Source organism: Schistocerca americana, chromosome 1, assembly GCF_021461395.2.
Source record: "Schistocerca americana isolate TAMUIC-IGC-003095 chromosome 1, iqSchAmer2.1, whole genome shotgun sequence".
In the NCBI taxonomy this organism is placed as follows: Eukaryota; Metazoa; Arthropoda; class Insecta; order Orthoptera; family Acrididae; genus Schistocerca; species Schistocerca americana.
Genome location: NC_060119.1, coordinates 864451631 through 864463706, shown reverse-complemented (window position 1 = coordinate 864463706; position 12076 = coordinate 864451631). Strand labels below are relative to the sequence as shown.

The 12076-nt window shown below is 42.7% G+C and overlaps 1 pseudogene; it reads right to left on the bottom strand.

The window, feature by feature from the left end:
• Nucleotides 1-339: 339 nt before the first annotated feature.
• Nucleotides 340-457, bottom strand: LOC124556972 (annotated as a pseudogene).
• Between the last annotated feature and the right edge of the window lie 11619 nt (nt 458-12076).

Genomic DNA, 12076 nt, shown 5'->3' with positions numbered 1-12076 from the left:
ATAGTATCTTAGTAGCAAAGAATAACTGTATTAAAACTTCTTTGTTGTATGGAGTTTGAAGAAGATTATGTCGAAACGCAGTACAGCCCTGTGTGCACTAATTAATGTTTTAAGGAAGTATTTGAACTAAAAATTAAACTAAACTCCTTGGAAGGCCCAACGGTACCGACCGGCCGCCGTGACATCCTCAGACCGCAGGCGGCACTGGATGCGGATATGGGGGGGCATGTGATCAGCGCACCGCTCTCCCGGACGTATGTCAGTTTACGAGACCGGAGCCGCTACTTCTCAATCAAGTAGCTCCTAAGTTTGCCTCACAAGGGCTGAGTGCATTCCGCTTGCCAACAGCGCTCGGCAGACAAGATGGTCACCCATCCAAGTGCTAACCCAGCCCGACGGCGCCTAACTTCGGCGATCTGACGGGAACCGGTGTTACCACTGCGGCAAGGCCGCTGGCTTTAAAGGAGTATTTACGGTTTTTATTTCACTCGACATCGTACTAAAATCAGGCTATTATTTTGTGTTGTTGTAGTTATTGTGCTACCCGTTGCCACACACTATTATTAAAGAGCTTTAGGATAATCTTTTACAGTCTTGTATTGCATTTTATACACTCATGTTTATTTTTTCGATTAGTGTAAATCGTAATTTTTTTTCTTGTTATTTTACAGGTGAGTGGTGCTGCGTCCCTACACGGAAAACGCAAGACTGTACTGTTCGTTACCAAGGTAAAGTTCTTTCATTGCATTTTGACGAGGTCTCAGATATGCTGATATACGTCGTCTATAAACGCCAGTACATTGTAATAAAGATATTTACAGTTCAGTAGACGGATGGGAAGGAAGAAATTAAGCCTTGGAGCTATTGTATAGAAAAGCGTCGTCGTCAAGCGTTACGATTTCCTCGTTAACTGGCTGAAAAAAAAGATCGATCCCCTGTTCAGACAGTCTCATATCGACCGCTTGGCGTTTTCTCCGGACAGACTGGTAAAAATTGTCTATCGTTCAGGAGACAACATTAATGAATAGCCCACAAATATTTTAAACTTACTCTACCATGAATTACAGTTTATTAGTGATATTTAAAGTTATTGTAAGATATACTAGGAAAATGTAAATCAGACAATAGACACTGGATAATGTAATTTGGCGTATTTGGAATGAAGAAGCCGGCCGCTGTGGACGAGCTGTTCTAGGCGTTTCAGCCCGGGACCGCGCTGCTGCTACTGCCGCAGGTTCGAATTCTGCCTGCCTCGGGCATGGATGTGTGTGATGTCCTTAGGTTAGTTAGGTTTAAGTAGTTCTAAGTCTACGGGACTGATGACCTCAGATGTTAAGTCGCATAGTGCTTAGAGCCATTTGGCCATTTGAATTTTTTGTAGTGAAGAAAAGATTATTGGGCATTGTATTGGATTCTGTTCTGGAAACTGCACAGTGTTTCAAAAAGTCCTTTAAAGGTGCGAACTTACTGTGTACCACTTGACTGAGCAATACTTCCATGTTTGAGACAGGTGACCATTTAGATTTGGCCCAGGGTATAATTTAGGAAATGTCTTGGTCGTAAATGAATGTGTTCACTGTTTCCCGTTTAGACATATCATCAGAACACAGCTGTGATCAGAATAAGAAATAGAATATAAGACATGCTGATAAAAAATATTTCATCCATAAAACAGTAATTTTTAGTCATACTTACAATAACATACCAAAGCAAAGCTCACAAAAATGAGCATACAAGTCACTCTGAATAAGACTCATACCTACGGAGTCAAGTGCCAATCTGTCTACACACCGATAACATACAGATGAAGGAAACGTTACAGACGCCAGATGGCGTTAACAGTGGTACAGAGTGTAAATCGATTATCAAAGAATATGACCACTACGAAAAAAACTAAAGCGACATGTGAACCAACTGTTACATGAAGTCGCAACTAAAGAGAAGTCATACAGGTGTAATACACTGAAATGCAACAGAAATAGAATGTTAAAAAAGAATTTGCATATTGTTAACGGTGTATACAACGTAAGTTCAGAACCAAGATAGCTTTATGTACCATACAGACTACAAAAGGGACAGAAACGGAAAAGTATTCAGTTAGTACAAAATAAGAAAGTTTTTTTTTTCTCCCGTGATAATCGAGACAAGAACAATTGTTCGGATTTCAGGCACAGCCAAAAAGTCATATTAACAAAATAACATACGTACTATGTGCCAACGAAAACCAAAGGGTTAAAATAAACACTATCGAAAAAAATCGCGACACCGAAAAATTATGAAATTTCGGGAATACATTTGTCTAGGTAATATATTTAAGTGATTAACAATACAGGATGAGTTAATGTAAGCGCGAGATAAGCCATTGCAAATGTGAAATGTTGGTGCACTAATAACTGGTGTAAAAGACAGAACACTGAATGCAAGCGTGTAAACGTGCATCCATAGCGTTGTACTGGTACCTGATGTCAGTTTGTGCTATGGAGTCCGTACCTGTTGCACTTGGTGGGTCAATACAAGAAAGATTAATGCTGTTTTTGGATGACGCTGGAACTGTTGTCCGATGATGTCCCATATCTGCTGATTGGAGACAGAGCTGGTGATTAGGTCATGGCAACATGTCGACACTTCTTAGAGCATGTTGGGTTACAACAGTGGTATGTGGGCGAGCGTTATCCTTTTGGAATGCTGTTTATGAATGGCAGCACAACAAGTCGAATTGCCAGATTGATGCACAGATTTATGGTCAGGGTGCATGAGATAACCAGAAGAGTGCTCCTGCTGTCATACGAAACCGCATCCTACACCATAACTCCGGATGTAGGTCCAGTGTGTCAGGCACGCAGACAAGTTCGTTGAAGGCTCCCAATTGGCCTCCCCCTAACCAATACACGGGCATCATTGGAACCGCGATAGATCAAGGAACACAACAGACGTCGACGATTGTCACCAATGATCTCTAGCTTGACATCGGTGAAGTATCAAATGGCGGTTGTTTGTGGTCAGTTGAATGCATGCTACAGGGCGTCTGGCTCGCAGCTGTCCTTAATGTAACTGATTTGTAACAGCTCGTTGTGTGACTGTGGCGCCATCTGCTGCTCAGATCGCTGCTGTAGTTGCAGTATGATGCGCCAGAGCCACACGCCGGACACGATGGTCCTCTCTCTCGATGGTGCCATGTGGCCGTCCGGACCCGATCTTCTTGCAACCGCGGATTCTTACGTACGTTCTGGTGACCACCGCTGCCAGCAGTCATGTACAGTCGCTTCATTCTTGCCAAGTCTTTCTGCAGTATCGCAGAAGGAACATCCAGCTTCTCGTATCCTTATTACACGACCTCGTTCAAACTCAGTGACGTGATGATAATAGCGTCTTTGTCGCATTAAGAGCATTATTGACTAATATCAACTCACCACGTCCAATCTCAAAGGTAACTAACACTCAGGTGTGGCCGAGCGGTTCTAGGCGCTTCAGTCTGGAACCGCGCGACCGCTACGGTCGCAGGTTCGAATCCTGCCTCAGGCATGGATGTGTGTGATGTTCTTAGGTTAGTTAGGTTTAAGTAGTTCTAAGTTCTTGGGGACTGACGACCTCAAACGTTAAGTCCCATAGTGCTGAGAGCCATTTGAACCAACAAACAGTCATGACCGTTACAGTGTGTATTTAAAGCAAACCTGATTTGCATCCTCACAGAGACGCTGTTACCGCCACTCTTACACGACTGGTGCGAGTAGACATATTTCAGATGTTGAGATATGCCTACCAACATTCTTTTATGTCGCACAACTCCTTCTTGGTGTTGAGATTTTTTTCCATCAATGTACACTGGCATAAGCCGAGCTTTCATGAAACTTATAATAAAAGGGGTTACAATGCCAGTCGTAAAAATTATTTAACGTACTGCCGTCAATTATGACAGGCCTGAAGTATCTACAAAATGGAAGCCGTACGTATGTGTTAAATTAAGAGTGCCACAGTAATAATACATTACAGAAGATTTTTTGACGCTATATACTGTACAAATGCAGACACCGAGATAGCATTACGCATAAATTACTAAATAGGCAAGAAACGGATGAGTGCACAGTCCATACAAAATGGGAGATACTATCCCTCCTTCCCTTCCACTTCCACCCCCCCCCCCCCCCTCCCAAGTCCACGCCATAGGGAGTAGCGAGTGAACCGGCTGTGACGTGTTACATACAGGTTACGCCAAATTCACTACAAGGTTTGGTAGAGATGTAATGCTATTCACGTGCTGCGAGCACTGTTCTTTGTGTATTTCTAGCATCTTGAAATTATTTAGCATGAAACCCTCTTTTGGCTCGTCGACTGGCTATTTCAAGTTTGTTTTTCGTTACTTTATTGTTAATAGAAATGAAGTATTCGTAAAACATGCTCTTTATTGTAAATCGTATATAGTACACAATCTACAGTAGTAAGTTATTTTAGCAGCAAACGCTATTAAAAGTTGGAGAATCTTTTGTTCTGAATTCAGCTTTGTTTCCTTTGACGTAAAGCTGTTGGTCACCGCCCACTCAGATTTAGCCCTTCCAGCTCCATCTGTAACTATAGAGATTGCTGTCTCCTAAGACCATGCCTCCTTTTGCACTTGTGTAGCACATGACTTTCAGAGAGTAAAAGTGCGCGGCCTGCATGCCTGACTATTCACGTTTCTGCAACGTGAGATAACGGCACAGACTGGGCGTTTTGCGTAATTAACGGCTGTCGAACCTATTTAACACATGCACCCACACCGTTCACTTCCCTGCAGCCTGTAGGCGGACCACGTTACGTAAACCCAGATTGCCATTTCCGATAGCTTTGTTGTCACAAACACGTTAGCAGTTAGTGATTAACCTGCTGGAATCGTGATAATGAAACTAATGACGGTCAGGTATGAGAGGAGAGTTAGTCGAGTACGCTACCAAATTACCAGTCTGTGCCCCTGTTGTTCAAAAATTAGCTGATCTTCCTCCGTCTCTTACGCTAACTTACATAAACTGATACAAAAAATGATATAAGTAGTCTGAGGAAGTGTTTTATTCTGGTGCACTCACTCGGTGAAGTTTTCCGTTTTAGTTTTTTACAGGCTTCCTTCTGCTTTACTTTGTTAGTTTCAAATTGCTGTTAAACGCTACTCTTTTGTAACAACGTGATAAATCTGTAGTAAGAGCAATAACAACTTTGTAGAATCTTACAATTGGCTGTAGAATCAAAGAGAGCGGATGACACCGAAACGCAGCAAAAACTAAATTTCTCCGTTGTTTTTCCTTGATACATGAGCAAGTCCTATTCCAAGTACATGACTAAGCTGACATGGCGCCGTGGAAAAAGCATATTTTCAGTTGCCTACCATCGCCAGATGTATCTCCCGTACAGGCGTTTCTGTCTAGAGATTGCTTTCCTTTGCGGGACACCATCTCTGGGTGGAACAATTTAAACGGTACAATTTACGACGCCGTTTGTCATCCTGTGACTAGAACATTCTGCAGAAAACTGTTCTGTGTTGTCCTATACGTACGGCTCCGTTTTATTGCTTCTGTATTTTACAGCAGGCAGGAAGTAGTGCTCTTATAGAATCTGCACTGCGGTTTTCGTTTTTGCGCTTCGTACGTCTCAGTTTTTATTGCAGTTTTACACTGTATGTTTTAGGGCCTACTACGAGCGACTCTGCTTCCCCAGTTGGATTTTGAAATGAATTTTGTTCCAGTGCTAATCTGATCAATGTGTTCTGAGATGTAATGTCGGTGTGTTCGCTTCCGTAGCTTAGTGGTCAACGCGGCTATGTTGCGGGGGACCCGGGTTCGATTCCCGGCACTGCCAAGGATTTCTTCTTGGTGAGAGGACTGGAACGGAGTGCACTCAGCCTCGTGATGCCGACTGAGAAGCTGCTTCACCGAGCAGTCACGAAAACTGACGACGAACGCAATAGCGGTGTACTGACCCCGTGGCCCTCCATACCTCATTCAATGATGCCATTACCGGAGGATGACATGGCGTCGATCGGTACCGATAGACCGCCAGGGCCTGCGGGCAGAGTTTACGTCTATGCAGTACTAGTTCAGTTAACGTACAGCATTACTTGCAACGGGTGTAATTATTTGTCACAACGATTGAAGTAGCATTACGTAACAAACAAGAAATATTGATGGTTTACTTCCGGATGTTCAGCCAAGTTTCCATTTTCGCAGAATAATTGAAATGATGGTCTGGTGTAAGTCTTTCTATTTGACGCTATTGGTGACTTACCATCCCGGACCCCGCGTTCCAGAGGCAACAACTAACCACCACACCATGAGCGGCAGATTTTCGTTCAATATCGACCCAGTCGTCTTCTTCAGGTTGTAACCTCCCCCTCACTTATCGACCTTAATGACAGTGAAAAATTAAACCGCGTGCACCTAATGGAAATTTGGGAAAAGCAATCGTCACCGAAGTTAATTTGTCGGTAAAGAGGGAGGAAAGGGTTACATCTAAATGACAGGAAAAGTGCAAATGAAATTGGTGGAAATTAATTTTGAGAAAAGGGTAAAATTAATAAAGACAGTAAATGTGCGGTCGTTACGTTAACAAATAATTGGCGTTAATTAGATATTTGAGATTTGGGGAAAATTACGGTTGCCAGTCCTGTGGACAACTACTATAATAACTGAAAATGAAAGAGTAATGCACATATAATTAACACTAAAAGCGTGGCAACTGAAGGTTGACACGTGTTGTGTGAAAACTGAATGTTTGTCAGAAGTAATAAATTTTGCTACACTCTGACTTAATTTAGCAAAAGAATTAATAAAACCGTAAAATTGAAAGTTAATTTAGTGACTGAAATTAATAGTGAACTTTGTTTCTGAAGCACTACGAAATTCAATAAAATAAGGTTAGTCTTGGGCTACCTCAACAATCATTTCAAAAGCTACTTGAATCTACGCAATTTAGAAATGAGAGATTTAACTTTGAACTTGAATTAAATGATTCTGATTAACAATAGTCAAATTTACTACGTACCGGGCTGAGCTGCAGTCACAGGTAAGCTAAAATATGGTAACAAAACCCGCACTCTTAATTTGTGCTTGTGTAATCTAAATATTGTAGCCAGCTATGAATACTTTAACTGAACTTTGAAATTAAAGCAGTGAAATGGAATGATATTACTTTAATGCTGGCGTTTGAATTTCAACGACACTCGGGTTCATTCCGGAAAAGGAAGGGACCCTGCTTGGTAATGCAATTGGGACAATGAGCAACAAAGGTTCATGCTATGTTGCTGTAATTTAGTGAGAAAAATTTAACAGTTTGAAAAGCTGAGGTCTGCCATACAGTTCTAAAACTTTACGTGCTTCCAGTCTTCCTTGTTGGTTGATTGAAGGTTTGAAGCCGTCGGTCGAGGAGGTGGCGACAGTCACTCATTGTCGGCCGTTCAAATGGCTCGGAGCACTATGGGACTTAACTTCTAAGGTCATCAGTCCCCTAGAATTTAGAACTTCTTGAACCTAACTAACCTAAGGACATCACACACATCCATACCCGAGGCAGGATTCGAACCTGCGACCGTAGCAGTCGCGCGGTCCCAGACTGTAGCGCCTAGAACCGCTCGGTCACCACGGCCGGCTGTCGGCCGTCGCTGTTGCAGAAGCTGGATGTTGGCGCGCCTTCTTCTCGACACGGTCACGAGGCGAAACGGGCTCTTGATGTGCGCCAGCTAATGCTTCCTGTCCGCGACACCGTGTCAGAAACTATCATAGTAAGTCGAGCGCAATTACATGCTGCCAAACCCCGAAAGCGCGGCAACTCGCGGGAACGCTACACAACACACCTGCTCCACCGCCCTACTCCTGCCAGACTCTCCTCTGCCTGCGCTTCACGCGGCAGATTTCACTACCACAGATTATAAACACTTTGGTTCTCCACACGACCTATCGATGTAATCGTTCGATAGCATAGTTTTCCCTAGGCAAGACCCAGCGTAAAAATGCAAATAATATTTACAAACAAACCAATTATACATCGACATAAATGTATATATATAACAATTGCAATATATAAGGACACAGAAATGTCATATCTTCAGGAGGATATGCATTTCCGGCGTTACAAGGTGCTGCGCCTTACGCTGTTACGTGTGCACGTTGCCTGAACCCGAAACAGACTGTGAACTATTATTGGTCTCGCGCACTGTTTGTAGCTCTTTATGATTTCGACTCCCGACGCCGACTACGCCCTTTGATGCTCGTTCCTGAGAGCCCATCCTGGTATTCCTTGAATCAGACATATTCTAAATTCATTTCTGCCACTTAATGCAAGCATTTATTCGGCTTGGCACTCATTGGTAGAGTTATTGGACGTCCTCCTGAGGGATACCGTGCCAAATTCTGTCCAATTCGCGCGTTAGATCGGCAAAATCCAGAGCTGGTAGCAGGACCCTGCCACAATAATGCTCCAATCTCCCCCCCCCCCACCACCACCCCCAGTAGAGAGAGAGAGAGAGAGAGAGAGAGAGAGATCAGGCGACCATCCTGGCGGAGACAGTTTTTGACGAAGACAACAGTAGAAGCTCTCAGCGTGTGCGGGAGAGCACTATCTAGCTGAAATGTAAACCCAGGGTCAGGGCCATCAAGGGCAAGAAAACCGGGCGTAGAATATCGTCGATGTACCACTGTACTGTAAGGCTGCCTGAGACGACAACTAAAGGGGGCCTGCTATGAAAAGAAATGGCACCGCAGACCATCACTCCTGGATTACGGGCAGTATGGCGGGTGACATTTAGATTGGTGTCTCAAAGCTGTCTGGAGCGTCTCCAGATATGCCTTCGCTGGTCATCGGGGCTCAGTTCGAAGCAAGACTCATCACTGAAGACAATTCTACCCCACTAAATAAGATTCCAGGCACCGATGATTTCTTTTAATAGCAGGACCCCTTTGGTTGTCATCGGTGGCACCCTCACAGCACGGCGGTATGGCGACTATATTCTACGCCCCGTTTTGTTCTCCTTCATGGTAAACTATCCTTGGCTTAAATTTCAGTATGATAATGCCTGCACGCACATGGCGATAGTTTCTACTGCTTGTCTCCGTGCTTGCCAAACACTACTTCGCTCAGCAATGTGGACAAATCTGTCCCCAATTGAGAACGTTTGGAGTATTATGGGCAGGATCTTCCAAGCATCTCGGGATTTTGACGATCTAACGCGCAATATGGATGGAATTTGGCACGATATCCCCCAGGAGGACATCCAACAACGCTAACAATCAGTGCCAAGCCGAATAACTTCTTGCATAAGGGCCAGAGGTGGACCAACACGTTATTGACTTGCTCGATTTGTGAAGCTCTTTCTCTTGAATAAATCATTCAGTTTTATCCGAACTTGTATTCATTTGTTTGTCTGTACGTGTACGTTAGATTTATCGATTTTTGTCCCATTCGGATAATGCCTTCGTGGCGCGCTTTTTTTTCTCTTTCTCTTTTTAGTGTGTGTTATAAAACAGTTTATATTGACATGTGAACTGATTATGTGCAAGCTGTTCAGTTTTTCAAGAAAACATATCTAAAAATCATGACAATAAAGTGAATTGAATTGTGCGGTACCTGAAGATAGTCTAGAAGGTGTAGCGTCGCAAGTTTGTTCCGAGCGTACGTTTGTTTTAGTATAGCTAGCTATAGTTAAATTCTTTTATCTTGACGGCTCGCGCATGCCCGCCCAGATGCGGGAGATTGCTGCGCTGCCAGTTGCACACGACGCACGCGCCAAGAGAAGCAGCGCCATAGTATAGCATAGTTCGCAAGCTTACGTGTAGGGGGGAGTGCGCAGTTCGTGAAGTAAAGCCACCACGGCCGCATTAACCCATTCACTGCTACAAAGACGTGCTCTCTGCATTCCGCGCTGTGCGCGATTTTGTCACTGCACTGCTCGCCTGTGCAGACACATCGTGTTCCGACTGCTTTGACACTCTTTATCAATCGATTCCACAAAAACTATTTGGCCCAAAAATTTGATTTTTACACATCTTCTTGACTGATACCTTCCCCCCATAAATGACTTAATTTTGTTTCGATGTTCAACGCAGGTATTATGCAGCATTAAATATAGTAAACCATTGCACGAAATTTTGAAGAGTTTGCAGAGGTAAAAGTCCATAGAGTATACTTTCTGTATGGCCGATTTTAGTTGCCACAATGTTGAGAATAAAATGTGGACAAGATACCTAAATTTCATATAAAATTTACTGTGTAACAATAGCTCATTTAAGTACCACATAGGTGTCGTATGTAACATTGAGAAATATTCCGTCTTTCGCGACTGTAACAAAAGTATTATTTACACTAAGCACGTTTGGCTTTATTTTAAAGCGCTTCAGTCAATCAAAAGGAAGTAGACATAATGCATTAAACAAAACTGTGGCCTTACAAAAACATTAGGACTTGAATATACCGTCTATCAGTGAAGTGCTCTGAGCTATGTCAAATATAATTTTTGTGTGTGGCACACACAAACATCATTAATTTGCTAAAACACTGATCTGCCAACACAAACGTTGAACATTGTGTTACCGCAGCACAAAACTACGAAAAGTGACATGGCAATGGAGGAGACTAAATGCTGTCCACTGAAGATGCTTCAAAAGAGAGAAACGCGTCTGGTCTAAATAAGTCCCTTATTACAGTTGCAGAAGAGGAATATATTTCAGTGCCATTGGTAAAACTGCGACTGCGGAACAAAAACAAGAAAGAGAACATGAGTACCATTGTGTATGTGCCATACCTTTCCTTGATTGAAGTGCTTTAAAATAAAGCCAAACGCGTCCGGTATAAATAGTACTTTTATTACAGTCGCGAAAGACGGAATATTTCTCAATTTTACATACGACACCTATGTCGTACTTACATTAAATGAGATATTGTTATACAGTAAATTTTATATGAAATTTAGGTATCTTGTCCACATTTTACTCTCAACATTGTGGCAAGTAAAATCGACCATACGAAAGTATACGCTATGGACTTCTACCTCTGCAAACTCTTCAAAATTTCGTGCAATGGTTTACTACATTTAATGCTGCATAATAACTGCGTTGAGCATCGAAAAAAATTAAGTCATTTATGGAGGGAAGGTATCAGTCAAGAAGACGTGTAAAAATCAAATTTTTGGGCCAAATAGTTTTTGTGAAATCGAATGATAAGTGTGTCAAAGCAGTGGGAACACCATGTGTCTGCACAGGCGAGCAGTGCAGTGATGACAAAATCGCGCACAGCGCGGAATGCGGGGAACACGTGTCTGCAGCAGCGAAAGGGTTAATGAAGAGACAAAGCACTAGAAATTTCAAAAAATTGCATTCAAACGAATATAATTCGTGAAGTAAGGCACTTCGATATTGTTTTTAAATACTGAAAATGTTAAGCACCGCACAAGGTTTGAACTCATAACCTATCGCGTAGCAGCCCAACAGCTCGTCTGGCTACATAACGCCACGAGGAGTATAAGACGTCACGCAAAATACTGACAAACACTGTTGGTATGACTATGAATTACTCACGCTTCGTCGAAGTACAATAGGAAATAAACAATTACCGCTGTTCTTTATTGCGAAAAAGCGGTTCGTGAGAGTGATACAAACACCTTTCCTTGCTATCGCCTGAATTAGGAGTCTTATTGCTTGTTTGGTTTAATTAATTAATAGAATATGAAGCAATTGGTATAAAGAATGCTTTTCCAAACTTTCTATAAAAGAATGTCTGCTATCAAGACATTGCTTTTGTTCTATTACTTTATTTATGACTGAACGTTTTTAAAACTGAAGACACTCGTCCATGCTCTGCACTGCAGTCGAGATGTGGCAACGTCATTCTCTGTTCATTGGCTGACTGTGTTTTGTGACGTCAGATGCGCAGAACGAACCTAAACTCGGTCGCCAACATAAATGAAGCGCACTTTAGCTGCATGTAACTTCGGGGGCTGACATCTGCCGGCCTAACCGGGAGACACGCGCGCATCTGTCACTACCTGCCGTGGGAAAGCTATCCAATGTCTTACTGGACGCGTATATTCACTACCTATAAGAACCTAAATAAATGATATTAAATA